The sequence below is a fragment of the Phasianus colchicus genome, chromosome 6 (assembly GCF_987193195.1).
Source record: "Phasianus colchicus chromosome 6, bPhaCol1.hap1.1, whole genome shotgun sequence".
Taxonomy (NCBI): Eukaryota; Metazoa; Chordata; class Aves; order Galliformes; family Phasianidae; genus Phasianus; species Phasianus colchicus.
Window position 1 is genome coordinate 10,745,306 of NC_143441.1, and position 27,531 is coordinate 10,772,836.

The 27,531-nt window shown below is 45.0% G+C and overlaps 1 long non-coding RNA gene across 1 annotated transcript; it reads right to left on the bottom strand.

Moving 5' to 3' along the window:
• Positions 1-375: 375 nt before the first annotated feature.
• LOC149917421 (uncharacterized) lies at positions 376-26,901 on the bottom strand. The gene is made up of 3 exons (XR_016467673.1): positions 25,343-26,901; positions 3,079-3,155; positions 376-1,247 (listed from the first exon to the last, which is right to left on the bottom strand). It is a non-coding gene; the product is annotated as an uncharacterized LOC149917421 (long non-coding RNA).
• Positions 26,902-27,531: the final 630 nt, after the last annotated feature.

Sequence of the window (27,531 nt, forward strand, 5' to 3'; positions counted from 1 at the left end):
TCACCTATTCAGCATACATCAAAAGCAAACAAATTCCATATTGCCCAAACCATGTGCAAAGCATTACTCCTTAACTTCAGCCACGGCCAGGGAAGGAGCAAACCTGGGATTGTCCAAAGCTCTGGCCAGGAACTACTCACTCAGTTATTGTCCTGCTCAGCTGAGCATGTCCCCATCCCCCCTTACCATGCTGGAAAAAAATGAAACAAATGGCAAAACTCAGAAACTGCCACAGAATCAGAATCCTCCTCCTCCAAATGATTTCATTAACCAGCACTTTATCTGAGTCTGGACTCCTTACAAAGACGTTACAGCCTCAGAAATACTAAAATAACTCCAGCTGTTTGATTTCTAGGAGTGGTTGGAAAACTCATTCTGGCTTGGTTGAGAAAAGCACTCCCCTACCTTCTCAGTTTGAGGTGTGCTTAAAGGACTGCGCCTGCATTAAAGCACATACCTAAAATAACACATTTGAATAACTGGTTTGCTAATTTAGGACTTTAAAGTTGAACAGCTCCTTTTATAAATGCAAGAAAGAGACATGATTCTGATTTCCAGTGGCATCACTAAGTGCAACTGCAGTCAGATATTTATGTATAGTGAATACATGTGCAGCAGATAACCTAAAACTTCACTGAATCAAACAACATCATGAGTTATAGTCTCAGTATTCATGCAGTAAAAACAAACAAACAAACAAACAAACACAAAACATGCTCCATTTATGTCTTTGTTCCCCTGTGTCTCCCTGGTAATAACAGAGGGCAGTGATGGAAAACCAGCTAATATCCACATCAGCTTGCTAAGATTTCCTTTCCCCCAGAGTAACAGGGCAAGCTCCTGATGGCATTTTACATTAGTAATTCTGCCCCTGTGGGGGCTGAAATAAATTTTCATCTTGACTCACAAGGATGGAGGGCAAGGCCCTTGATCTTTGCCAAGGAGTCTGCAGTAATACCTGCAGCAGTGGGAATGCACCATGCATGCACCAGTACTCTGTGAAATGAATTAAGAAAGGCATCCTTGCATCAAACCAAGTGTTTCTCTAGCCCAATAGCCTGTCTCTGACAGTGGTTAGAGCAAATATTTACTACAAACAGAAACAGGTGTGTATTGAGAGATCTTTCCTTGATACACCCTCTTAGCTCTTGCCTGTCAGGCTCTCTCTTAGTCTCTGTTCTCATGATGCCCAGGTTCCTCCATGCCATTCCCTTTCTCTGCTGCAGCTGGTGTCAGTCTGCAAGGTCCTGAGGGCAGAGAGCAACACAGTTGTACTGAGGGGTCTGACAAGCTCCTGATAAGCAGCTGTCATATGAGGGCTGTTCCAAAAGTAAGGCCTTCTATTTTATAATGTTGGCACAAAACATCAGAGGCAGATGTTGGTAGGATGGCAGTAGAGGCTGAACCTTCCCACCAATATCCCATTACACGTTGTTGCTGTGTGACAGATGGCAGCAGAGGGGCAGTCTGACAGAATGCTGTCTGACATGGAAGCACGGATGAAACAAGGGTATGTCACTGAATTCCTCCACGTGGAAAAAATTGCCCCCACTGACATTCACTGACGCTTGCTGAACGTTGATGGAGATCAAACAGTGGATGTGAGCACAGTGAGGCGGTGGGTGGTACATTTCAGCAGTGGCAACAGTGGGTCTCCTCTGCTGGTGCAGACTGTTATGAGCCCAGCATGCAGGCTCCTGTTCATCACTGGTGAAAATGCATAGGAAATGGAAGTGAGAGTGTTGAAAACCAGTGTACTGTGGCTGTGAATTTTCTCTACCAAATAGTGTTATTGTGCTCTTTGTATCTGTTGTAGTTTCCAAGAAAATAAACAGGAGGTATTACTTTCAGAGCAACCTATGTAATTTCTGGTCATACTATTTATTCTATGATACTAAAGTATATGCAGATGGCTAAAGCTCACCCATATTCTGCTAAGCAATTTCCTTGAGATGGTTGACAACTAGCATGTAAATGACAAAGTTACTTTGTTGTAGAGGAAAAGCATGTGGGTACTTAAGATATTGATGAACTTGGCTATAAGCGGATTATCACAACACTATGAGTAGAGACTAATTTCCCAGTAGAAAAAGCCTTTTGAAACACAAGACAAAATGTCAATCCATTTGCTAGTCACACATATTTTAAACATTCCTCTCATTTTGCTCCCTGCTACTGCCTCTCAGTTTTCAAAAGATACAGAACTGAGAGGGACGTCCAGCATTTAAACACCTCAAAACTTTCAGAAAATCTGGAACTGAAGACTTGGGAACAGCACACTTTGGGGATTCAATGGAAAGCTTGGAGGTTTCTACAGTTCTACAGCCTTGAGTCTAAACACACAAACAGATTTTCCTAGGAGACAGCTGCTTCAGGGCAGCAGGATTTCTCATGCGGACTGATGGAGAACCCAGGACTTCTGGCCACACCTGGAGGACCTCTGCCAGCTCCTTGCTTTAGCCATGTGCAAAATTCCCTTTGAGTTTTGGCTGACAAAGTGTGAAATCGTTACTAGAGAGACTCCATTAATTTCACTGGGAATACAGTGGCTCAAAGGAAAGAAAAAAGAAGGAAGGAAGCAGTATAGAAGCTCTGGTGCATATTGTATATGTACAGAGGTCTTTCTAAAAGACATCTTGATAAAACTTAGTGGACTGTTTAAGACTGACTCCCATTTGGGCAAACCTGCTCTCTGCAAGCAGACTGTACCAGGCATGAAGCCAGCAGCCCCAGCAGTGCACGGCAGCTTGGCCACAGTCCATGCCATGTCATCCGTGAGGCCATGCACTTATTGCCCACACCAGGCCCTGCCCACCCCATGATACTGGTCAAGGAACTGCCAATTCCCATGGAAATAGGTCTACAAGGTCTCTCAAAGGCACAAAGCCTGTGCATTCATCTAGCTTAGCTCTACCTGGCACCTTGCTTTTCCTAAAAACTACTGCAGAATAGAAAGGGGCCATTTGTCTCTCCAAGTCACCATTTTCTTTTAATCTCCATCCAGTGAGGCAGCATCACCCACATGCTTTAGTGATGACATATTTTTCCCGAAATGTGAAAGCTTGGCTCAGGACCTACCTCTGCCTGCTGAAATTCAAGCTCAGCCTTTCTCGCCTTGCCCAAGGCTGGCAGCCACCAGCTCCAGTGAAACCATGCTGTTGGGGACAGAAAAAGCTAAGTTACTTAACTTATTTAACTTAATGGGGGGTATTTCTACCCATGCCTTTGGACAATATTTGAGGCCCATTTCAGGAAATTGCATCGGCACATGACAAATCCAATTGAAGATGATCACATATAATCACAGCCTTAATTCTGGTCTCACGCTAACACGAGTACCCACATAGGCAGCTAAGAGCAATACTCCCATTAAGTCCAACTTTTCAGACTTTCTGGCTGATCAGGTCCTTACGTCACTAGGGTCACTTCAATGCTGTCATGTCTGGAACAATACACAGGTTGCCTGTCTAGACACAGATTTATTTCTGAAATAAGAATAAATAAATAAATAAATAAATAGAGTAAAAGGAAGAATGACATTCTTTTAAATCATTGTCAAATGCCAGTCCTTCAAACAATGCAATTTCACAGCCGATTTCAGGTCCTGGTTTTGGTTTTGCCAAGGGAAAAAAAAAAAAAAGAGAGAGAAAATGAAAAAATGTATGATTTTAAAAGGCATTTACAGGGTCCTGTTGTTGAGGCAGAAGGGGATCTGCCAAGCCTCAGCGCCAGCCCGAAGGATCGGTCCCGCGAGCGGAGCAGGTGGTGTGTGGGTCACCAGCGCCTGTGTGACAAACTGTGATAATTGGATTGTTTGGGGGCTGGGGGAGGGAAGCAACCGCTGTGTACAAACCTCAGAAGGGAATTAAAAGCCAGCCTGCATCCCAGCTAATGGCGCTCTATAAAAATGCAAAGTGGCTAATGATAAGCAAAGGAAGTTCCATTAAGCCCCATGCCTGATGCAGAAGGGTATCATTGACCCAGCGAAGGGTATTTGCTGGGAATGGGCAAGCAGCAGAAACAGGTGCAGAAATAAAAGCAAACCAACGGTTCGTTTTAAACTCCCCAATCTGCAATGTTAATGAACACGAGAGCCAGGGAGAGCTGAAGAGACTCAAGTGGACGGGGCACCATTTTTCATACCCATTAAGCTCATGCGTATGGGGAAACCAGAGGAAAATGAGCCCTGCACAGGGGTATGCTGCACAGAAAGCTGCATGAGTGGGGTGGAATGGAGGAGAGCAATGGAGAGTGGAAGAAGCTCCCCTCTGCCCCCAGCACCTGGGATGTGGTCAGGGGGGAAAGGAACCCTCGTCAGGCCGATAATGAGCCGTCCTCATTATGAGATTAGATGCCAGAGCGAACAACACCCTCTTAATAATGCACACATCACTATGACAACCACAGAGTTTGATACCCGAGGACAACTTTATTGTGCTTGTGAAATTTCCTTATTTTAAAAGCACTATTTATAGTTATCAGACACTGACTCGCCATATCTGCCCTCCTCCTCCTCTCTTCGCCTTCCTCATTTCCCAGGCAGGATCGGCCAAAGTATTAATGTGCCTCTCCTCAGGTTAAGGAACTGCTGTCAAGTATCAGCACCAGAGCCTGCTGACATAATTATCCTGCTATCCCATGCATAATTAGTAAAGCTAAGCCCAAACTATATTAATACCAGGATTAATTACGGCAGAAGCATAAACAAGGATATTAATGCTACGAAAGTATCAGTACAGATATTCGACAGCCCATATGCTTGTCTGTAGGACCACTAGGGATTGTGTTGAATTGGGAGCTGTGCAGTGCCCTGACTGTAATGAGAAATGAGAAAACTGCTGAAAAATTGATGCCGCCTGCAGATTGCACAATCCGCTGAACAGCAGGGGGTCGGCTTCTTACATCTCCCACTCTCGGTACAATATGCTAATTTCTGCATGCATACGAGTGTAAAAGGGAAGAAGAAAAGATTTCACAAAAGGAAAAAAATGCAAATGACAACCACAAAGATCACTGCAGAGAAATCCATGAGCTTTATATGGATTAACTGTGTTGGAGCTAGTGCTCGCCTGAGTTTAACCCTTTCTGTCCTAGAGCCCTTGACAGGTCCTTTTTGTGGTGCAGAGGAATACTTATGGTTCCTTTGTGGGAAGGGGGAAGGGAGGGAAGGGCAGTGGGGAGCCGGAAGGATGGAAAGGGTCTTTTCTGCTCTTTCCACGACTGCACTCCTCTTGCTCTAGCATTGACAAGGAGGCATGGGTCTTGAAAGGAAAAAACAGGTCTGGGAGAGGGGTTTAGAAAAGGATGCTGACCAAATGTTGGTAGAGTTTGAAAGACCACTTATGGCTTAGCAGTGCAGCTTTAACTGAGGAGTCTGGTAACAGACCCTCCTCTGACTCCCTTTGCCTCTTAGAGAGTGCTGGCAGGGTCTCCCTGATAACACATCACCAAATCCTGATCAAGAAGATAACCGCCCTACAATTGTGTTCTGCTCCCAATCCACAGCCTCTCCCTGCTGGGCAAAGGCAGCAGATGTGCTCACCTGATTGCAAGCCCATCTCCTCTCTGGAGCCAGCTGATGTGCTGCTCCCCTGGGCTCCCCAGCACGCCAGGAACGTGCAGCATGCTTGCAGACAGGAGGGCTCCAGCAGTGCCCACACAATCCCCCTGCCATTTGCATTCGCTGTGCTCCCCTAACCCTGCCTTCAGCCTGTCCTCTTCTGCTGTGGGAGAGAAACCACACAGACAGCTCCCAAATCAGTGGTGGAGGGGTGGGTGTCCATACAACCCTGCTCTTCCTTCAGCTGCTGATGGTCACACACCCAGTAGTTTAAACCTCCCTTACAGCAGAACAGGATGGCAAAGAGCATCTCCGCTCCAGCCCGCAGGAGGGAAATACCTATGTTCCTGTAATAAGACAAATCAAGCCTTAATTCTTCTCCAATAATTAAAGAGATTAGTTGCTCTCTCTTTAGTAGCAGCAGGAGCAGCAGCAGGTGCTGTTATGCATGGTCCACTGTGTGCATAATGTGGCTTCTGCATGCAATCGCTGTGTGAATGGAATCCTTAGGAAATATCTGTCGCTGGGCCAATGTAATACAATAAGTGCCTAGCAAAAATGATTTGTTTGCTTGTTTGTTTGTTTTAAATAGTCTGGGAAATAATTTAGCACTCCCAGAAAAAAAATAGAACTACACTGGCAGTGCAGAGCACAAAGACTAAAATGCATGAAACTGAGACAGCAACCACTGACCTCCCTGCAGGTTTCAGTGCCCATGTGAATCTTCAGCCCATGTTTAAGAAATATTTTTCCCTTTGATAGGTGTCCAGTCACCTTTTGAGTGTCCTCCCGACCACCAGCCTCCTTCCTCAGTATAGCTCACCCTCCTCCTCCACACCTATGTGGGCCAGCATTTTGCTATATTTCATTTTACTCCTGTGCTTATATTCATTGCTGATTTTAAAGGTATTTTTGTTGTGTTGTTTTATTTTCATGATTATGACTTACTTATTTGATTTTAACCATGTATACACTTGTAAATGGATGCTTGTAAATTCCCTTCATCCCCTACTGAATATTATTCCCACCAAAAAACACCACGCCTCCTCCCTGCTCAGATGCCAGAATCTGTAAAAGCAGTGAATCCTCAGCTAGGAGATCTTCATGGCAGGCACTTGAATGGCTGCATAATGCCTCATAGATCCCAATTGAGAGCATCACCTAACAGGACAGAAGAGCTCCAACCCAGTGATCACCCTAGCCAAAGCCTTCTGACTACCCAGCAACAGCAGTAACTGCAATCATGGACAGAGAGCAGTTGACAAACAAGGAAGAACGTGTGTTTCTTGTTTCCTCTCAAATCCTTCTGCTTGCAGGTGAAGAGGGGCATTTGTGCAAGGAACACTAGCTTAATTGTGTGAGAAAAGTCCCTTCAGATTTATAGTCAATACTCAATACTCAAATACTCAATAAATAAATAAATGAAGTACAACTTCTTGTTGATCAGACTCGTTATTTGGAATAGCTATGAACATTTAAAAATAACCCTTTTATTGTATTTGATCATCTCTATCATTGCAATCACCACCCAGAAGTTACACAGACATTCCAGAATGGCATTAAATTTTCTTCTTTTTCTATTGTTCTGTTTGCACCAGCCTAACAAGCTGATGCAAACACTGTTTTAACCATGCTGCAGGTACAGGTGGTTGAGGGAAGGGGGAAGCAGTGTGTATATAACAGAAAGCCTGTCCCTCTAAATGACAGAGTAGCATAAGAAGACACTGTTAAAAATATTGTAGGAGGAAAAGGCCGTAACTCAAGCGAAAGAGTATCTTGGTGGTGGTAATTCAGCACTGCTACACCTTAGGGATAGGCTGCTCTCACAAAGCTGTTAGCCAGAGCCAGTGCCTAGAGAAAAAGTGGAGAGAGAGGAGAAAATCACTAAGTCCAATGAGACAAGTGGGTGCCCTCAGCTCAGGTATCCTTGCGGCAATGGGGACACGTGCCTACACAGCTCAGGACCCACACAGTACAGCAGTGTTTGTGCCAAACTCATTGCCATCTGCTGAGCCAGCCCATCAAAGTCGCCTTTTGGTTTTATGAGGAGGGCTTATCCAATACAAAAGCACAGCTGGTTCTGCTGCATTTTGTTTGATCTAGAAACAACATCTAACACCCCTAGCCTGCGCTGGCTTAGCAGTTTAATTTTGACTCCCAATGGAATTCAACACTATGATTGGGCAAAATTCACCTTAAACGGTTTTTAACTCTCTTCTTTCTGTTGTTTTTTGCATCTCCACATCATCTCTAGTAAAACTGTTTGCACTGTCAAACCACCCCTGCCTATTTTTGCTTATTAAACCTGGATTGGCTTGTTGTTACAGCAAGAGCACAGTGATACAAGCAATCAGCTCTGCTGGAGGAGCAGTGCAGAGGCAGTACAGACCTGAAACCAGGACATTGCTAAGGAGAAAGTAGGAAGAGCCACATGCCCTCAGAGCCCTCTAGAAACACAAAATGGTGTTTCCACTGGGGAAATTAGCGTTGTGAAGGTTACATCAGAGCAGGGCAGGATGTATTTTCATCATGCACAATTTCCATGTCCCTCTGAATTTGCGCTGAGTTCAGGGGCTGGGTGACTTTGCACAACCAACAACCAGGCCTCACAACCCAAGTGCCAGCGTGGTTCCCCAGTGCAGGCAGTGGCTCCGTGCTGCCATGGGCCCTGACAATGACTTTGAGGAAGGAAGAACAGGGAGGGACAGCGTGGTCTTCTCACAGCAGTAGCAGCACACAGCCCATGCCATGTAGCAAGGCAGGTGCCCTGCTGAGGCCATGCTGCACAGGGCCTTGGTGGCTGCAGTCACACACATGCCCCTCCTCGTATTGCCCTGGTGGGGATGGCATGGCACAGGACCTTGCGGGTGTGCACAGTACGTGCCTGCCTGTCAGCTGTTTGCTTTGAGATCCTGGTGGCTTTTTTTCTGGATAAAAGGGGCCGTGTGTCTCCAGTGCTAACCACAGTGCGTGCAGCCCCCCGAGTGGGAGTGATGTGTCACAGTGGGCATGTGCCCCTCTCATGTGATCTGAAGTAATTAAGCATGGCCTAGCAGGCCTGTGTCCCCTCCTCTGTTTCTCTTCTTGCTCCTCTTGCTGGCGTTTACCCAAGACAACAGTGACTGATGGCTCCAAGAGGGCTGCTGCTGCTCTCCCTGCCATGATGCGGCCATTGATCCAGCAGCATCTGCCAACTCATCAGCGCTTACTCTAATTCCCTGCCTCCAGGTTTCTTCCCTTTCCCCCCAGGCAATAATTGTCGCACAGGAGAGCTCCCTTTGACCAGTGTGATGAGATCTGCCAATTACCACCGTGTCAGCCCTCTGCCTGGGAAGTGCTGGTGACCACACACTGACCTTCACTACAAATTTTTAGCCTGCACCTGATGGCTGGTGGGGCCCAGTTAAGTGGCTGTTCCTCCACCTCGGGACCAGCATCAGCAATTTGCCTCTGTGATAAGTCAGGGTATTGCCTGAAAAAGAGGAATCTGTTGTGTGTTTCTCATCTTTCTGCCTATCTTCCTCCATGCAGTCTCCACCAAGGAGGTACTGGGAAAAGCTGCCACCTCTCTCTGCAAGGGGTGATAAACTTGTCCCCCTTATGCAAAGCAGTCACTCAGGCTGAGGGTAGGAAGGAGCCTCCCTGCTAAGCCCAGTAACAAAACAATCTGAAAAACTGATGAGGTTTGGCTCCTTTAAAGATGTCTCTCAACAAGTTGTGCAAGCCTGGAGGAAGGCAGAGGTGAGGGACAAACTCAGGATTTACAATCATGCTGTCTCTGTTCTGGTGTCTGTCACACACACTGCCATCTCCCAGCACTATCCTGGCTGCAAGCAACAGCATGAGGCTGATTTGGGGTGAAAGTTTCAAGGAAACTGAGTGTAAGTTTATTTCCTTGTGCCAAAGCCATCTAAGAGATGCACAAGCCATGAGAGCTGGAAGAACAATATGCTGCCTTTTGTGCAGAGGGTTCATTAGAAATGAAGCCTTAGATCTTCAAGTTATATGAACAGTATGAAACACTCGGTAGGAGTTAGCTTGGCTCAAGAAAGCTCAATGAAGCTCCACAAGAACTATTACTGTGCTCCTGTACAAGTGGAGAAACCAGCAACACTTGCAAGGATGCTATTCTGGCAGATCTCGGGCAGTCCATTTTCAGGGGCGTCCAAGAGTATCTGGAAACTATTTCACCACAGTTTTAAATTCAGTGCAGGATCAGACCAACCAGAAACCTCATGACACTTTCTGCTTTCCTTTTTTTTCTTACATTTTTTTATTGCTTGGCTTCTACTTGCAGACAGAGGTGTGCACACAAAGCGAAATGTCATCTCCTTCAAATCACATCTGTGCATGTGTGACTGCTCCAGCAGGCATCTTGCTGGCACATCCTGGGATGAAGGCTCACTGGCAGGCCTGTCCCTTACCACTGTAGAGTGCCAGCCTACCCAGCCTGAGCTCACATGCTGCCACACACTAGAAATCACATCTCTACATTTCTGCCCTGGAAACACTTATCAAACTCTTTTGGGCCAGATCATTCTTCTCTGCAGTCTGCACTCATCCATATGAAAAGCTGAAAACATCTGACCTTTCCAACCACAGGCATTCAAACATCATGAACTAGATACCTGACAGCCTCAAGTCATGCTGGGATTTGAGAGGAACACTGAAACACCAGTTTGCTGCCCTTCTTTTCCAGGGGGGAAGGGAATCAGGGTTCTTGATGCTGTCTCCTTTTCACCTCACTCCTGCCCCATGGCACAGGGAGGAGGAGGTGAGGGACATTTAGCCTTGCTAGAAGCATTTAAAAGGAAACCTCAGCCATGCCACTGCATCTCAGGCTGCTCTTCAGGTGTAACACAGAGGTCACACGTGGCAGATGGGAGGGCTCCTAACCAGAACCATTCTCTGGTGAGCAGGCTGACAGCAGTGCTTCTTCCTTGTCCCATATTCATACTGCTATGGAGGTGTGGAGATAAGGATGATGACATAATCTTCCAAACACATAAGAAGAAGGAGAAGAAAAGACCATTTAAAGAAGCCTGGGCCTATTTTTCTAAATATTTTCCCTTTTAATTACCACCCTTTTGCAATCTAGCCACTCAAGTGGTAAATGTGCTTATTAGCATTACTTGTGTGAGTACCTTATTGAGGGAACGCCAGTACCCAGAGACAGTATAGGTTTCATTTGAGGAAAAGAAAAAATCTTATTTCTTTTTTCCTAATGCTGGGTCAGAGGCTGCATTTTTTATAGGGTTCCCAATGAGCATTTGGAGACAAACCCAGCTGGGTGAGATTACAAGGCAAATACTTTGCTCAGAGCAGCAAGAAAAACTCTGCTGGCTCCCAAAAAAATAACACGGTAATAATGAACAGCAAATGTGGGTCAGACACTCAACTAAACAAAACAAAAATGGGCATCACTCAACAGCCCTCAGCAGAGTTCTACTGCTTTACATCAGTGAATCAGTGAAGGGCCAGGGTTTCTCACTATACTTGAGGATATCTGTAGATTTATTTGCTGGGGTAGCATAAAGCTGTGACTGGCATGTATTTGGGATGCCTGCTCCACTTGTGATTAATGAGCCCACAGGTGAGTTATATTAGCCACCCTGGAAAGACTGACACTTGATTTTTCCTGTGCCACACCAATGCCTTTTGCTTATGCAAAAGGGTTTACAGACACATACTGTAACTTGGAGAATTTCTTAAAGTCTACATTCTTAATATCTCTACCTATACCACTGCTTTACCTCTGCAGAGACACAAGAGGGAAAATAAATATAAATGGTGCATTTAGAAACATCTCAGCAAGTCCCTAAAACAGTAATTTTGCCAGACAGCGTTGTGATTCCAAAATCTTGTATTTCCACTGTTAGAATCATTTGCTGTATTTCCCTGGAAAGGAGGATTTCTCAGCCTACCAGCAGCAGAAAGCCTTCCTTTCAAGCATTCCTAATGACAGATATTGGTATTTGTTTCTCACAACTGCCAGATGTTCAGAGAACTGAATATTGTCCATTTAGCAAAAACAGCCAGCAGGCTCATTGATTGACTGCCTGGTTGATTTCTGAGTGGAAGCAGGAGTTTGTTTTGAAATTTAATATTGAAAACCGAAAAGGAAATTTTTTGCTGTTGGTCAGTGTGGAGAAGCTTAAAGAAAATTGGCTGAGGTACGACATCTCAGATATATGTCTTCATACACAAATAGATAAATTTGTTCTAATTAGAGTCAGGATTTCCAGGTATGCAGTCCCGGGGGAATGTGCAACCAAGAAGCTGTTCTCAAGGCAAAGGCATCTTAAGTACCTAAGGCCAAGGACTGAGGTGATCAAAGGTGAAAGCCAGATTAAGTGCAATTTAGCACCTGCTTTGGCAGATTATCACGTGGATATCTGATCTCCTCACAGGGTATAAATATGTGCATGTGTGCGTATTAAATACAGACATAATTCTAGGAATAAATTCACTTTAATATTGGAAAGCTTGTCTCTAAAGGAAAATTATACTGCCATAAATCAAAGAGTGATTGTGAACTCATACAGCTATTCTGGCAATGTCCTCTTGCTGATTCTTGCTCTGGAATTGGAGTGGTACCCTGGGGCAAGCAGCTGGACTTCTCACTGCAGTCAGCTCCTACCTCTCTTCCTCAGCTGTAAAATACAGCTTAAGTGACCTAACCACATGCACAAAACATCTATTTATTTACACCGTCTGTTTCACTTCCTCCACTGTGTGGAGTTAGTTAAGGCTGAACTGGAAAGCTGATCACAGTTATCTAATGGAGATGGTTCAGTAAGCACATATCCCACCAACAGACACAAACCTATTTTCACCTGGGAGGTGAATGTGCTCAGTGAGTGGGTCTAAGAACTGTCTTGACATTTTCATTACATTTAGTAAAGGATAGAGGCTGAAGAGAGAGGTCAAAAAGGCTGAGGAGGAGGTGGAAGCCAAGTAAAAGCTGCTTCCAACTGTGTGTAAAATGGTTGGTGACTTCAGTGTCACAGCAGTTCAACACTGAGCTGGCAACATATGCGCTCCAGTGTGCCAGTTTCTCACTGGGCAAAGGAGAACTTTCCTTGACTTGCCAAGTCTCCGATGAGCAGATAGTACTGAAGAGTCCAGTACTAGCAGGGTTGGTTTGTTCTCAGCAGATATTAGAGATATTATTCAGTTTTAAGTGTATAATGACATCTGCTTGGACTCAGATCCTCCCGAGGCTCTTACTCTTGTGTATTACTTACAGCAGACTTCTCTTCTAGGGGCAAATGTCTAAAAATTTTGTAGCTTGCTTCTTTTATAGAGAAACAGCTCTAACATATGGAATAATCTCAGTGAAATGAAGGATGGAAGTAGAGGAGGGAAGGGTTAGAAAAAGAGCAGCTAGGAAAATATCAAACTTAGCTAATAACAAAGCAAAGCATCCTGATGATTTACAGTCTCTTCTTTTCTGCACCTCTCTAGTGCCGTTTGCCAACAGTTAAATATCAAGAGAGGAAATGGACCAACACCTGTGATATGAACGGCTCCTACCTTCTCCTCTACTAAACTTCTAGAAGTTTGGCTCCAAACATTGGAGTTTGTTCCTATTCGATATTAAACCAAAAATCCTAGCATTCGGCACTGATGACATTTCTCAGCAAATCCATCTGATGCTGGGCTGTATCCAGAGAGGTTGAGCTCATCAGCTGTTGCACTAGTTTGATGCCCGTGCACATTTTAGTCAACTTGAAGGCATACCTAAGAAAACATAAGGACCTTTGGGACATCTTTTGAAGCTCAATACCATGTATCAAGTCTCATTCCAAGGCTGGATCCCAAATCACTAACTTCGACTAGAGAAAAAAGAAGGGGAAAACAGTTCAGCACATAATGAATATAGAAATTAAATTCTGATTTCCCACCTAATGCTGCTAGAAGATGACAAAAAAATGTGGTTGGGTCTGTTCCCACATTTGTTCACTGTGTGCTCCAGGGAATGGTCAACCTGCTGCCTGGCCATCCGCACACCTATGGCACTCTACTTAGCTCCCCTCAGGCACTTACTTCCCTCTCAATTTTGTCAGCATAATTGCACATGAAGGGGTTTCTTTAACCCAACTGTTGACGTGATGAGAGCTACAAAAATAAATGTACTGCGTGAAGTGTTGAGGCTGACCCAGATTACTGTGACAGAATTGGGTTAGGAAGCACCTCCAACCTACGGCTATGCTGGCAGATCCGGAGCAGGGTAATGTTTACTAGAGTGGACAAGGACAGCTGGGGCACTAGGGTACTCTGAAACTGGGTTCATCTGAGTCCAGAAGAGCAGATTAATCCTTGCTTTAAACAGCACCTGTTGTGGAGAGAGCTTCTCGTTGCTTCAATGTGTGAACCCTTCAGGAGGCTCTTCAGTGAAAACAGTGAAGCTAAAAGAAGCAATGAAGGAATGAGGGACAGGGTGAGAAGCTGGTAACAGAGGTGAGGGTTGTCCTTGCTTCAGGGTCTAAGCAAAAGACATTTTTGAGCTGCATACAAGTAAAAGAAAAGCCCTCTTCTTTTGCCAAAGGGGATTTTGTTTTTTTCAAAGCAACAGAAGCTCCAAGCTAGCGATGAACTCTGCCAACTTGCTGAACACCTCTGAACTGAAGTCCATCCCTCACTCAGCATCACCATTTTCCCCATTGCTAGCTCTTGCCACAGCAGCCACTAGAGTCCTTGAATGTCATATCCCATCATGTCCCTGTAGTCTGACACTGGTAACGTGACAAAAAAGATTATTTCAAGGATAAGGAAGATTGTTAGAAAGAAAAATGAAGCTCTAGTTTCTTGGAAGCCTTCTTCTATGGCAGCTTGTTAATCAAATGGTGTCAGAAGTGAACATTTTTTCCAAAAGAAATGGGGCAACAGAGCCTCTGCATTTCTCATTTGGGATGGGGCTCTGTGAAGTATAGAAATACTGAAAGTGGAAAGCAGCCATCTATTTGCCAAGGTAGAACCATATGTCTTTGTGCCAAGAGGGCATATGTCTGGTCTCTCCCAAAAGGCCAAGCTCAGGAGAGGAAGGGAGGATATTTAAGAAAAAGCAGAAAGGCCAGCTTTGTTACTTGAAACTATCTGGAGAGTTCCTGGCAATGTGCTGCTGGTGACAGAGGTGTCGTGCCTAAAGTCACCACAGGCTGGCCATGTGGCCAGAGAAAGGCCTTCCTCAGCACTGGAACAGAACTAAGACATGACATTAAGTGGAAGTTATTTGTACATGGTAAACAAGTGGCATTAGTTTAAAAAAAAACCCTGCAATTATGCTGCATATTCTGGATATGATCTCTCTGCTGTTCTTCAGGAATAACATGTTCATACGGTGATACAAAGCCTGCTGTCTGAGGGTGCTGGTTTTGTAATCACCCCTGAACAAGCTGGACTTTGGGTCATACTTCAACAGGCCCACTACCCTGTAACTGATTAAAAGCATCTCTTATTCTTAGCAGCACTCCCTGAGGTCTCGGCTTTACAACATGATTCGGGTAATGAGAGCAAGGTGATCAGGATTATTAATAGACATCACATCTAGCTGGAAAATTGGAAGCCGAGAGTAAACGTGAACACCTCCCTTAAGTGAGTTTTCTCTGTGAGCTGGCGAAAGGATTGAAGTGCGAGGCAGAATCATTCTCATTTCCAGTAATATTTTATTGATTTACTTCACATCATGCAGTTCAATAACTCATCCTCCAAATAGATGAAACTTCAGCTCCATATAAATAGGTATTAATCTCCAGTAAATTACCAACGAGTCTTAATTAAGCAATAAGACAGAACAGCCCATATAGTCGGGTTGATTAATGGCACACCTTGGACATGCACCAAGGCACAGGGCAAAGCAAAGTGCTTTCAGCCTGAAATTCATCAACAGAACACAACTCCAAATCGCCTCAGGGCGTGGACACAGTCAAGGGCTTGGCTCTTGCTCCAGCCATGACCACAACTTTAAACTGCTTGTTTCAAAGGAAATAGGGCAGAAACAGAGTCCTTCCAGTTCTTACAAAGCAGCAGGCCATGTGATTACGTTGCTGTTTGCATCTCTCTTATGCATCCAGATAAAATACACCAGTAAGAGCAGCAGAAGCATGGGAGGTGTAGAAGGTAAGAAACAACAAGCTGAGAGGTGCCTTTGCAAATCTCCAGAACACATCGTGTAAGCCAAAAATATTTCTGCATATTTCAGAGGATATCGTTCTGATTTTATTTATGGCGCTGTTTATTAGGAGGGATGCCCTGGAGGTCGACAGAACCAAAAGAGTGGGAAATCGATGCAAGGGAGGGAAGAGAGGGAAAAATGCTCTGTATGTTTCTCTCCTTGCACGCTGACATCAAAGCCTGCTTCCTGGCATCTGCAAGCATGCTGTAGCTCTTCATATTTCCCGCTAGAGAAGTAGACTATTAGCATACAGCTGCAGCCCTTAGGAGAGCTAAACAGAAAGAACTGGAGATTTGGCAGAGTGTTTTTCTGCTTTTTTCTACAACAGGCTATATAAAACGCACAGAAGAGGGAGACACTACAAAGCAGGTTCTCAACTACAGTAATTCAGTGCAGCTCCATTGTAGTCAGTGAAGCTATACTGATTTACACTAGTGGGTTCATTTACATCTGTCTCCTCTCGCCCCTCTCTCTCCCTGGTTCTGGAAAGGTTGAAAGCAAGTGCTGAGGAGAAAATGACAGAGAAGGGCAAAGAAATTCAAGTGGCAGAGAACCTTGCAGAATGAGAATGCATCAATATACAGCAATGCAAAGACTACAGGGCCAGAAAGGGAAAAGGGAGACAAAGGGCATTGCCGGGAAATTGAAGTTTCCAGTGGAAAAGGCACAGCAGCCGAACAGTCTGAAACTGCTCACACCACTTCTGAGCCTGTTCTGAGAAGGGGGGAACACAGCTTTAAGAAGTAAGTAAATAAAGTGCTCCCACTTTGCTCCACAGGCTGAGATTACGGGTTGGTAACTATGGGATCTGTTGGTTACAGGTTTCCATTCCCTCCTTGCTCAGGACTACCTGGTCTCCTGGGATTCTGCATGCCCCATCCCCACTGTCCTTTCCCTGGTTACTCAGGATCCCTTCCAACCACTACAACACCTGCCTGGCATCTCCTTATGCTCCTTTCCTGCTAAGCCCCTGCAACACAGAGTTTGTGGGCTGCACATGACCTGCACATAAATCAGGTGGATGAAAAAAAGAGCGAGAGGTGGATAAAAAAAAGAGCAACTGGCCATCGGTTATCAGCACTGGGGACTTCAACCACATGGGTAGTTGCCCTTGCTGATGACAGGACTAACCTTGGCTATCATATCATTTTCTAGCTTAACAGAAATCTTCCTGTGTGCTGTCCACCCTTCCAAAACAACTGGAAAAGTCCAGACTGGAGTGGGCTGGAAACTTTGTCAATGAAAATCAGAGATTTCAATCAAATTAATATGGCAATATGCTAGCTGGGACAGCTGGGGACCAACCAGGTCACTTGTTCTACCATAGGCTTCTTCTGACAGCATGAAGCTCTGGCTGGGGTGAGGTGGGCAGGAAGAAGGCAGCAACCTTCTCAAGCAGCTCTGCAGCATCCAGCAGACAGCTTGAATCACAGCACCAGAATGAATCTGAGCATGCCAGGATGCCATGCTAACTCTTCCTCAAACTTCAGCACTCTGCTGTAGTATTTTTATTCAAATATCAGAATAACAGACTGCATATTAGAAATCTTTTTTCTCTTTCAGTATTCACTCTGCACACTCCACCCGCCTCCATGCACATAAACACATTTGAGCTTCTAGCAGTCCAGCTATGCTCGTCCTAGCGAAACCCTCTAGGGCAAATGGAAGTAATACCAGCCAAAAGTGCTTTGGGTAGTGCACCTTTTAGTCTGGTTCACTGATGTAAATGAACTCTGTCAGGGGAAAAAAAAATGTTTGTTTTCATGCTTGATGTTGGTATAACTGCAGCTGCCATAAAAATATTGCTGGAAATGTCACTGCAGAATCACACCCTGACTGACAATGAAATACCAGCCAACGTTTCTAGCATAAATCTTGCATAAAGAAAGTGCCAAGGTTAAATTTCTAGGGCAAAGGGATGCGGGCAGACCCAGCAGGCAAGAATTTAAAAGGAAAGGAAAAAGAAAGGTACCTTAGGAGAAAACAATTCTATTATTAGATAGATATTCATTCATGTACATCAGCTGGCAGCATCATGTCCCTTTAGCAGTCAGTTGCAGAACAGCAAGAATTTTTATGTCTGTTTAAGGCCTCTGGATAAAGCTGCCAATTGTTGAATGGGAAAAGCTCCAATGAAAATATTTAGTTTTGGCGGAGATGAGGCCACCTACGAGGCTGTCCGTTTCCCTTTCTTCTTCTCCTTCTAACTTCCCCAGCCCCCTCGCAGCCATTAACTTACTAGCAGCAGCTGTGATAGTCTGAGATATGCGGAGAAGTGTAAGAAGACCATCCTGCACCCCATGCCAACACTGTTAGTTCAGAAATATTATGAGATTATTTTTTAAGTTCCCCATGTTGTATGCAAGGCTAGAATGAAGGGGAAAAAAAAAAAAAAAAGAACTTAAGAGGATTTTCATGCAGTGTGTTTGTTATTCATTTTGTTGTTGCCACAGCATGTGGGATTTGTGTGCATTTAAGATATCAACTTAACTACGTTGCCTTCACTTCATTACTTGTGTTTGCCAGCTGATGGAATGCCAAGGTGAAGCGAGTGAATCAAAGAAGATTTAAAGTAAATACCTTTTAAAATATGGGGCAAACAGTGTAATATGGTGGTAATATGGCAGTAATGAGGTGGATGGAGAAAGGGAAGAGGAGAGAAGAGGAGGGGAGGAAAAGGGATATCATGTGCTGCTGTAATAGAATGTACCTCTCCAAATGACTAACGAGTGGAGAAATCATCTCAAACATTGCCAGAGACTTGTGTTGTCATCAGCCCCTTTCCCCAAAGAGACTGCCGCACACAGGTTTTACTTGGCTATATCTTTTGTTGTGCTAAAAAGGGGTTCCAAGCATTAGTTCTCCTCAGGAGGATAACCTTAAATAAACTACAGCACCGTGCTGCTAATTGTTTTGTGTCATTTGCACCGCTCAGGTACTGAATAGGTCTTGTCTATAGACAAGTGCATGTGCACTGGAGATTTTTCTTTCATCTGCTCATTCTCTGAGGTATAAGCACCAGCTAGGTGTTCTGTGCCCTACCCCTGTTTTTTGGAAGCCCTGTTCAGCTAAATCACGTGTTGTTCACATGGTAGAGCTCTGCCCAAGGGCAAAAGCTGGCACTGTTTTCTAGTCAGAAAGGTAAAATCTATCCTCATACACCTACCTAACATTTCTTTTGTTGAGGAGACAGACAGTAGTCAGTAGCAAATGGTTTAGAGAAAGGTAAGAGAAATCCTGTTGTTGAAAATCATGAAATAACTTGGGTCTTGAACAACTATCAGGGGCTGCCACTATCTGCACTTCAGTCTTCTAGGGTCACTTATTTTCTCTCTTTTAAACAGCGGAACAATATTTTGTCTATGGGCACATCACTGTAGAAAGATCAGAAAAAAAAATCTTTATATATTACCTCTCTCTCCTCCATCCAGATTTTGGAAATGAGAATATTTCTATTAACAGTGGCAAATTGGAAAAAGATATAGCCCAGTGAAGAGGAAAAGTTATTGCTATTCCTTGTGAACATCATTTTCCAGCAGCTTCAAAACCCACAGACCTACCAAGACAACCTCTACTGGAAAGGAAAGTCAAGAGGGCTTCAGGGATCTGATAAACATCATGTGAAGCGTGAAAAGTCCACTGCTGAATTATCATGGAAAGGTCTGATTTCACAACAGCCTTCCCCAGGCTTTCTGCCTTCTAAGCAGCTGCCCAGAATAGTGTTTTTAACCTCGAATCAGCACTGGGACATCCAGAACACAGTATCCCTCAGCCATTGTACGTCTGGGCAGGACGGCATGGAGGATCAGAGCAGTAAGGAGATGGACATCAGAGTGCCCACACAGCAGACTGCTGCACTGCCCACAGCACGTGCTGGTGTACCCACCCTGGTGTACCCACCCTTCTGTCGGCACAGGGAAGAGCAGCGGGGTAAATGGGGGCTGTGAGGGTTTTGGCATATGTTGGGAATCAAACCACATAACCAGGATCCCTGGAGCGTTTGCACATTTGTTGTGTGCAAATATTAGTTCCCTGCTGTAGCCTGGGTACAGCTGTGGCCGCCCACACTGCTCAGGGTAATGCAGGACATGGTGTGATCACACCTTTGCTCTTCTCTCAGGCTCTTCACTCACAGACAGGGGGCACCGCATAAGATGTTCACAGACCTCACGGATCCAGATAGGTCATCCCACTTCTGTGCCTCTACATTACCCCTACATCTTTTTGTCCTCCTGTTTACAGTACTGCTTACAAGGATGCTGTGGATTGCTCTAGTGTAGTTTTACTTCTTCACCTCGACTATTTACAAAGCCCCACTTAAAAGGCTGAAAATAAAATTTCTTTATTGATTTGTTCTCTTTTTCCATTTGAAAAACATTGATTTTTTTTTCCTTGTGTTTTTAATGGAGCTTGAAATTAACATGAATCTGTTTGTTCAGATCCCTGTCTGAATTAGTGCAGTTTTAGTAATAAAGTTAGGTAGCTGTTACCTTGGAAACAGAGCTCTGTTTTTAGAAAACATTTTAGGAAACATTGGAGCTAAAGAGAACAGAAGTAGCAAAATCAAATTCCTCTGTAAGAGATTGGTGGGTGTCGGTATCAGCCAGCGCCTTCAGCCCAGAGCACGCTGCCTGCCTGACAGCAATCCCATAAGAAGTGAGTTAACTCATGGGCTCTGGCTATTTTACAGTGTTTCAGTTTTTGCAATGGCTCTCTTCTTCCCTTCTCCTCTGGCAGTGCGATGGTGTCAGTCAGCATTAAGGATTCACAGCTCTTCACTATCCCTTAATTGCCGCACTAATCTGAACTCTTTGGCTTAGCTGTGTGATCCTCTAAAGGTGCAGAGGTTCCTGCGGCTCCCCAGCAGTGCAATAGTAAAGGCACCGGGTACAGCTGTCACAGCAAGATGGCCACAGGGAGACGACAATTGGTTGCAGGGATATACTACACTGCCACAAACATGCAAGTTGGAACAGCAGCCTACATACACAGAAATACTAGGCCTTATCTTCTGCAGAACAGCAGGAGAGAGCCCTCAAGTCAAAAACGCTGTGTATGTGACAGTTCAGAGTGGTGGTACACACACAAGGTAGAATATACCTCACAAGCAAAACTGGAAAAAAAGCTGTCCATATACAGTAATATCACTGGACAGAACAAAAGGTGAAATAGACTGAGTCAGCTGTGTTAGGCTCAAACACCTTAAAATTGCTCTTTAGGTGGGCTTGATAAGGTTCATTTTTCTCAGTTTCTTTAGTTTTCAGTTCCATCCAAGTGGTGCACGAGGATAGGACTGTTGCCCTCCTCCCTCCTTTGAAAGATGAAGAGTTTTACCAAAAAGAGCTGCAAACAGTAGAATTGTTTCTACACTTCCTTTAGAGGTACAGTTCTTCTGTGATTGACTTTCTCTGACCACGAAGCTAACGTTATTTCAGCCACGTTTACTCAGATCCTAATTACAAATAAATAAAAATAAAACGCTGCAGGAGAGATGAGAAGATGTTCTGCTGAGGCTTGTTCTTTTTAATTGTTTCTGCCTTCCAATATCACCTTCAAAAATAAAACTCACAGCTTTGCAAAACACTAACTGTCTGATTGCTTACTTGGGTACATACAGCCTTAGTGGGCAGGCAGCAGGATGATGAGGAACAAATGATAATGCTCCCTGTAACCTCAGCATTAATGCACGTAGCATAATAGACGGCTGGCCACTGCATTTGAAAAACAGTTCATGAAGCAAAGTAGAAATGATGGGTGTGCAGGATATAATTACAGCAGTAATGTAATAACATTCCATGTTAGATTATTAGGGGTCTATTCTGCCCTTGACATGCCTACATAACTTCCATTAACGTTAATTGAGGTTATGCACGTGAATCAGCAACTGAGCAAATCACTAAATTAATTACATGTAAAGTACCTGTTTCATTTTTTTAAATCCACCAATATGTTTGGCCAGTGCAAATGCTTATAGTCCAGGAGAGAACAACCACAGTGTGGAGGAGAAGCCATGTGGAAAAGGCTGTGTGGTTTTTAAAACCCCATTATACAAAATTAAGTTTTGATAAATAGGTAAAGGATAGTAGGAATACTAATTCCTGGACAGCGCTTCCTGCACATCCTTCAGAAACCCTGTGGCTTTGTTTGAATAAACTAAGAGAGACTCCTGCTCTTCTGCAGCACCTCCTGCAGAGGAGGTTATCTGGAGCTTTTATAAACAAAGGTGTAAAATGCCGGCTCTGCAGGCAAAGGCGGCACCTACTGTGAGTGCAGCCATGGGAGCAAGAGCAGGCTCGGACAAGGCACAGAGCTACTATTTTCTTCTGCTTGGCAATTGCAACCCCCACTTTCTGTCGAGGCACGCTTTGATCAAGCAGATGTGATGACAAGGATCAGTGTGACAACAAAGTCTCTGCATACTGTGGAAGAAGTTTGGGCTTGAAATTCAAAGCCCGTGTTTCATTGAAGGGTCTTATTCTGCAAACACTTATCCTGGAGTCTGAAGGATGGAGGTTGATCTACAAGAAATGGAATCACTCTCCTCTCCCTCCTTCTTCCTTTGATTTTGGGTTTAGGTGCTGAGAGCTGTTGAATTTTCAGTACTCCTGAGCAGTTAAAACCGGATGCAAAGGAAATTAAAGTGCCTCTGGAGGAAGGAGGGGAGCAGTAAATAACTTCCATCACCTGCACCTCTAACCTGCCTTCTTGTGATACTGTAATTATAACAGAGCTGGGTCATCAGTCCTTTCCACCCCAGGAACCCCCTGGAATTCCCTTCTCAGTGAGCCAGGCTCTGGAAGGGATTCCCCCACCCATTCAGCAACCTGAGAAGGCCCGGATGGCCATAAAAGCTTGGCACCTGTTTGTGTCCTCCACTGGGAGGGGGCACAACTGCCCCACGTTGAGACTTCCTGAAATAGAGCAACATCTATGATGCGACCAACAGAGACTCCCTCATTATAGATTAGAAAGGATGCCTGAGCTTTCAGACTTTTATTTTGTGTGGAGTAAACAGCCTCTCTGGTTTCATCTGGACCTGTCTTGAAAGAGCAGCTCTTGGAGTGGCTTTAGTTACAGTGAGCTCCACTGCCCCCACAGATGGCTGGTGGCCCGTTTCCCCACGTGTGCCTGGTGGCACTGGAGCATGCAAGCCATGCAAAGAGCCTTGGCTTCAAAGAGTTATGCTCATGGGCTCACTGCCTGCCTGACAGGCAAATGGGAACTTAAGTTTCACCTCAGACAGTGTAGACACAGCTGCTGAAGCAATGTGAAGGTAACTCTGGCCAGCTGCACTGCAGATGGTGTTGCCAGTTTAATTAGTAATAGCATTATTTTCTGTAATTCTAAACATATATTTATTAATACTCATTTATTTGCAATAAGATAAGGACTTTGACATCCCTTCTCATCACTGGAGTATATAAAGAGGACCAATTGGAAGCATAAGCAAGGTGTGTAATCACCTACACTGGTAGAGAAGGGAGAGAGGTAAAATTGCAGCATTAAGGATGCATTAAGATGCTCTGGATCTCACCGCAGTGGACCTGACCTGGCAGTGGCAACAACAGAGCTATTCCCACAGGCCCTATCTCTCCTCAGGAAAAGCAAGTAGAATCATAAAATCATAGAGTCATCGAGGTTGGGAAAGACCTCTAAAATCATCCAGTCCAACAATCTACCTATGACCAATATTTCCCACTAAACCACATACCTCAGTACAACATCTAAACATTTCTTGAGCACAGTGCAGAAGTGATGGCTTCACTGTCTCGATGTCTGGTTTACCTCTGTCTCACTCTCACAGATACAAACAGGCTGTGGAGGAGTCAAGCTTCCCAGGAGTGGAAAATTAAGGTGACACAGAATAAAGGTGTCTAGAGATGGGCTGTGCTCTTGCCCTCTCTCTGCTCTCTAGCATGTGGATCAGTGTTGTCCTGTTGGAACCAGCAAAGGTGGAGAAGTGGAGGGAGCAGGCTCCAAAGAAAAGGAATCTCATCAGCAGGACCACAGCAGCCAACAGTGTGACTTGGCAACTTGTGCTCAGTGCCTCAAGATACTCAAGAGATTGTGCTTCAAACAATGGCTCCGGTGCAGCAAAGTGTGGGCTGAACATGGAGCAAGAGCAGGTGCTCTGAACCCAAGATGTCCCGACACCTTACACAGTGTACCAGGCTGAGAAAGGACTGGCTTCCACCTCACACAGTAAAAAGGCCACCACAGAGAGAAGATGAGGGTACAAAGAACAGATGGTTAGATGCCAAATAAGAATTTTGATGCATAACTTCACAATTTCGCATTTAATAATATTGATCTATGTAACCAAATGGCTTGTTCATCCCTTGGTTTTATCCAGTTAAATTTACAAAGGTCTCCAAAAGGCATTTGAAGTTATTCATGTCATAACGGGCAAGCTTCATCACCTGATGCGTATGTAGATCCTGTTCCCACTGTAAATGAGATTCAGGAATATCAGAAAACGGAACTCACCTCCAGCATGTCACAGAACCACACAGAATCACAGAATGGCCCGGGTTGGAAGGGACCTCAAGAATCATGAATCTCCAACTCCCTGCCACATGCAGGGCCACCAACCTCCTCATTTAATGCCAGACCAGGCTGCCCAGGGCCCCATCCAACCTGGCCTTGAACACCCCCAGGGACGGGGCATCCTTTATGCCTCCAACACCTCCTGCCTTTCTAAGGCATCATCTACATGCACAGGCTCTGTGTAAGCATACTGGGGCTGATGTTTAAATATCCCTGTATATCAAACACCCGGGAGCTGGAAATTTTACTTTGTAATTCCACAAACACTGATTAACTGGCCCAAACTCTTCCCCGTTTTATTAGAAATCGTACATTACTGGGGTATCTCCTTTTGCATTACAGATTGCATTCCTAAATATTCTGTTCCAGCTTGCTTTCCTTAAAAAAGTTCTGGGACGGGAGAGAAGTTGTAAATAACAGGAGGAAATATGGCAGGCACACAGAACCGGCCAAATCAAGGGGAAACTGCACGATTCAGGCGTTCGTGATGTTCACATTTAGACAAAGAGAAGTGGGTCATGCCTCCTTCACACCGGGGCTGTCGCTGAATTTAGGAGACGCATTTTACATGATTAAATCACCACCTCTGCGCACGGTGACTGCAACACACGGCCGGTAAGGAGGACGCCGTGCTAGAGAAGGGACGTTTTTTTCCCTTTTCCGCCGCGAGGTTCCGCGCGCTGCCTGAGGCGCGGCCGCCACCTGCCGCCCCGCCGCCGCGCTGCAGCCACCCGCCCTGCCCGGCCCGGCCGAGAGGCGGCCGCCAGCCCCAGCTCCCCGCCCGCGCTGAGGCAGGCGCGGCCGCCATGTCGGGCGGTGCCCCAGCGTGCATGTGGCGGCGGGCTGCCCTGAGGGGCCCCGGTGGGCAGGGCACGGCCTGAGGGGATACCCCTCATGAGGTGCGGCCGGATTTTTATGAGAGGATTTTTATGCTTTGTTTGTTCAAGCACAAATCGCAGTCAAGGAGAGGCGAGGAGCGGGGTTCTCTCTGTTCAGCGGCAGATAAGGGTTTAACAGGGACAAGCATGGCCACTAAGAAGGGAAGGAGCATCACTCACCACCACCACCGCCCAGTCGCAGGGAGAAGTGACACCTGAGGGAGGCGGGTGCTGCCGCCATGCTCCAGGCTCAGACTGCTTCCCAAAATCCCCAGCCACCCCTCCTCTGCTCTCTGCTCTGTGTGCTGCAGCCCCCAGCACGCGTCTCCTTGCTGTCCCAGCAGCCCCCTGTCTGTCTGCCCATCTGCAGCCTCAGCAGAGCGTGCATCCTCTGTGCCCTCGCTGCCTTCCATGAGGGCTAGCATCCCCTCTCCTGGCTTGGCCTTCCAGGTGCAGCAAGGGGCCCAGCAAAGCCAAGGGGATAGGATCTGCATGGCATAAAGGAGCACAGAATTGCAGCCGTGCAGCGGAGGGATGTGATCTTGGAGCTCAGGAGTGCTTTGGTGCTGGGTAGCCTGTGGTCTCCTCCCTGTCAGTTTGGCATTTTCATAGCAAATCCCATGAAAGGCTGAGCCAGCTGAAGCAAAGCAAAATCTTGCTCTGGTATTTGTCAGCTGATTTTAGGTTGTGAATTAAGCCTGCAAGTGAAAGAGACTCTCCTGAGGGTCTTTGAGCAAGAAATGCCTGATACAAGGCAAACAGTGCTAACATATGGTTAGGAGTAACTGGCACATGCCCAGAATCCCTGCCACATTCTTTCTTCACCTACCCTTACGTTTCCTACTATTCATTCCACTTTGTTTCGCTTGTTACGTGTTACTGCTGTTCATTTCGCAGACAAATCCCAGACTGATGTAAATCACATCACATCATTGCAATGCCCTCTCACATCCTTTCTCTTTAAACAGTGTAGCCACAAAGTGCTGTCTGGCATTTCCAAATAGACATCAGTCCTCTTGAGGTGGGGATTTACTTCTTCTCCACTTTTTGGCATACTAAGTTGATGACAGATAATGACTGTCGCTGCAATCAAACACTATGCATAGGTTGTAATGATTCAGTGACTTTGAGCCAGAGCATGGGAAGAGACAAGTTGAGGACTGAAGGAAGCTTCACTCACCCAGGATCTTCCTTGGAAATGAAGCAGAAGGATTTAAATGCTTTTGCCTATCACTGCTCTGTTCATAATTACAGCAGCTAGGGTACAATCCTGTGGGTTTTAGAAAAATGAAGTAAGGCTTAGCAGAATTCTTCCTTGGTTAGAAAATATTTATTCCTCTGTATCTGCATTGATTACCTTTAGGTATGAACAGCAACGCCACTCTTATCCTTCAAATGTTCCTTCTAGTCAATAACAAAATTAATTTGTATACCAACAAATCACAGCTATCCAGGAGGGCAAGGAGCTCAGTATATAATAGAGATGAGAGTTCTGGCAAAAGAGAGAGTGTAGAAAAAGCCCTGCTTATAAGAATTATTGATAAAAGAATTATATCTTTATAGAATCCAATTCTGTATCTTGAAGCATTTTATACACTTAGTCTTCAGTGAAAGCAGCAACCATCTGAATGACTGCTGTTTGGTGAAGAAAATTGATTTTAAAATCTTTCTTATTTGTTCACGATTTTATTTATTTATTTATTTATTTATTTATTTATTTATTTATTTATTTATTTATTTATTTATTTATCTACTAAAGTAACACCCAGAATCTGTAGCACAGATGCAGGCTCCTCTGTGGTAGGCACTGGGTAAACCTGCACCAAAGGACTGTGACCCTTTACAGCCATCACCCAGGATCTGGTTTCTAAAGCACACAGCTCAAAGAGATGTATGTATTTATATGTTATCGAATGATTGCACTAAAGCTGATGCCTGAGATAAAAGCATCTATATTTAGTCTCAGTAAGCTCTCAAGCACCAAAAAGTACCTTAAGAAAACTCAGTATCTACACATTGATGACTGACTCGCTTAAAATCCAATTCCAGCCTTGAGTTTCTAGTGTTACAGGCAAAGTGAACTCTGAGCAGTTCACAGGAGGAAAAGGATTGGTGTATAGAGGGTATGGGAAAGGTGATCTGCCATTCACATGCCACTCATGCCTTTCAGACTCTGCCTGTGCTATCTGAAAACTGGGAGAAAACAAGGAAATGCTGGCAGTTTGCAGGGGTGGGATAGGTTGCCAGTACCTTACCTGACTGAATTTAAGAAACAGGCTAGTATGGCAAACACTCACTGGTTCTGCTCCAGTGGTGCAGTGAGCAGGCAACTTTCCCTCCCTGCAGGCAGGATCTTCTGAGTGACGTCA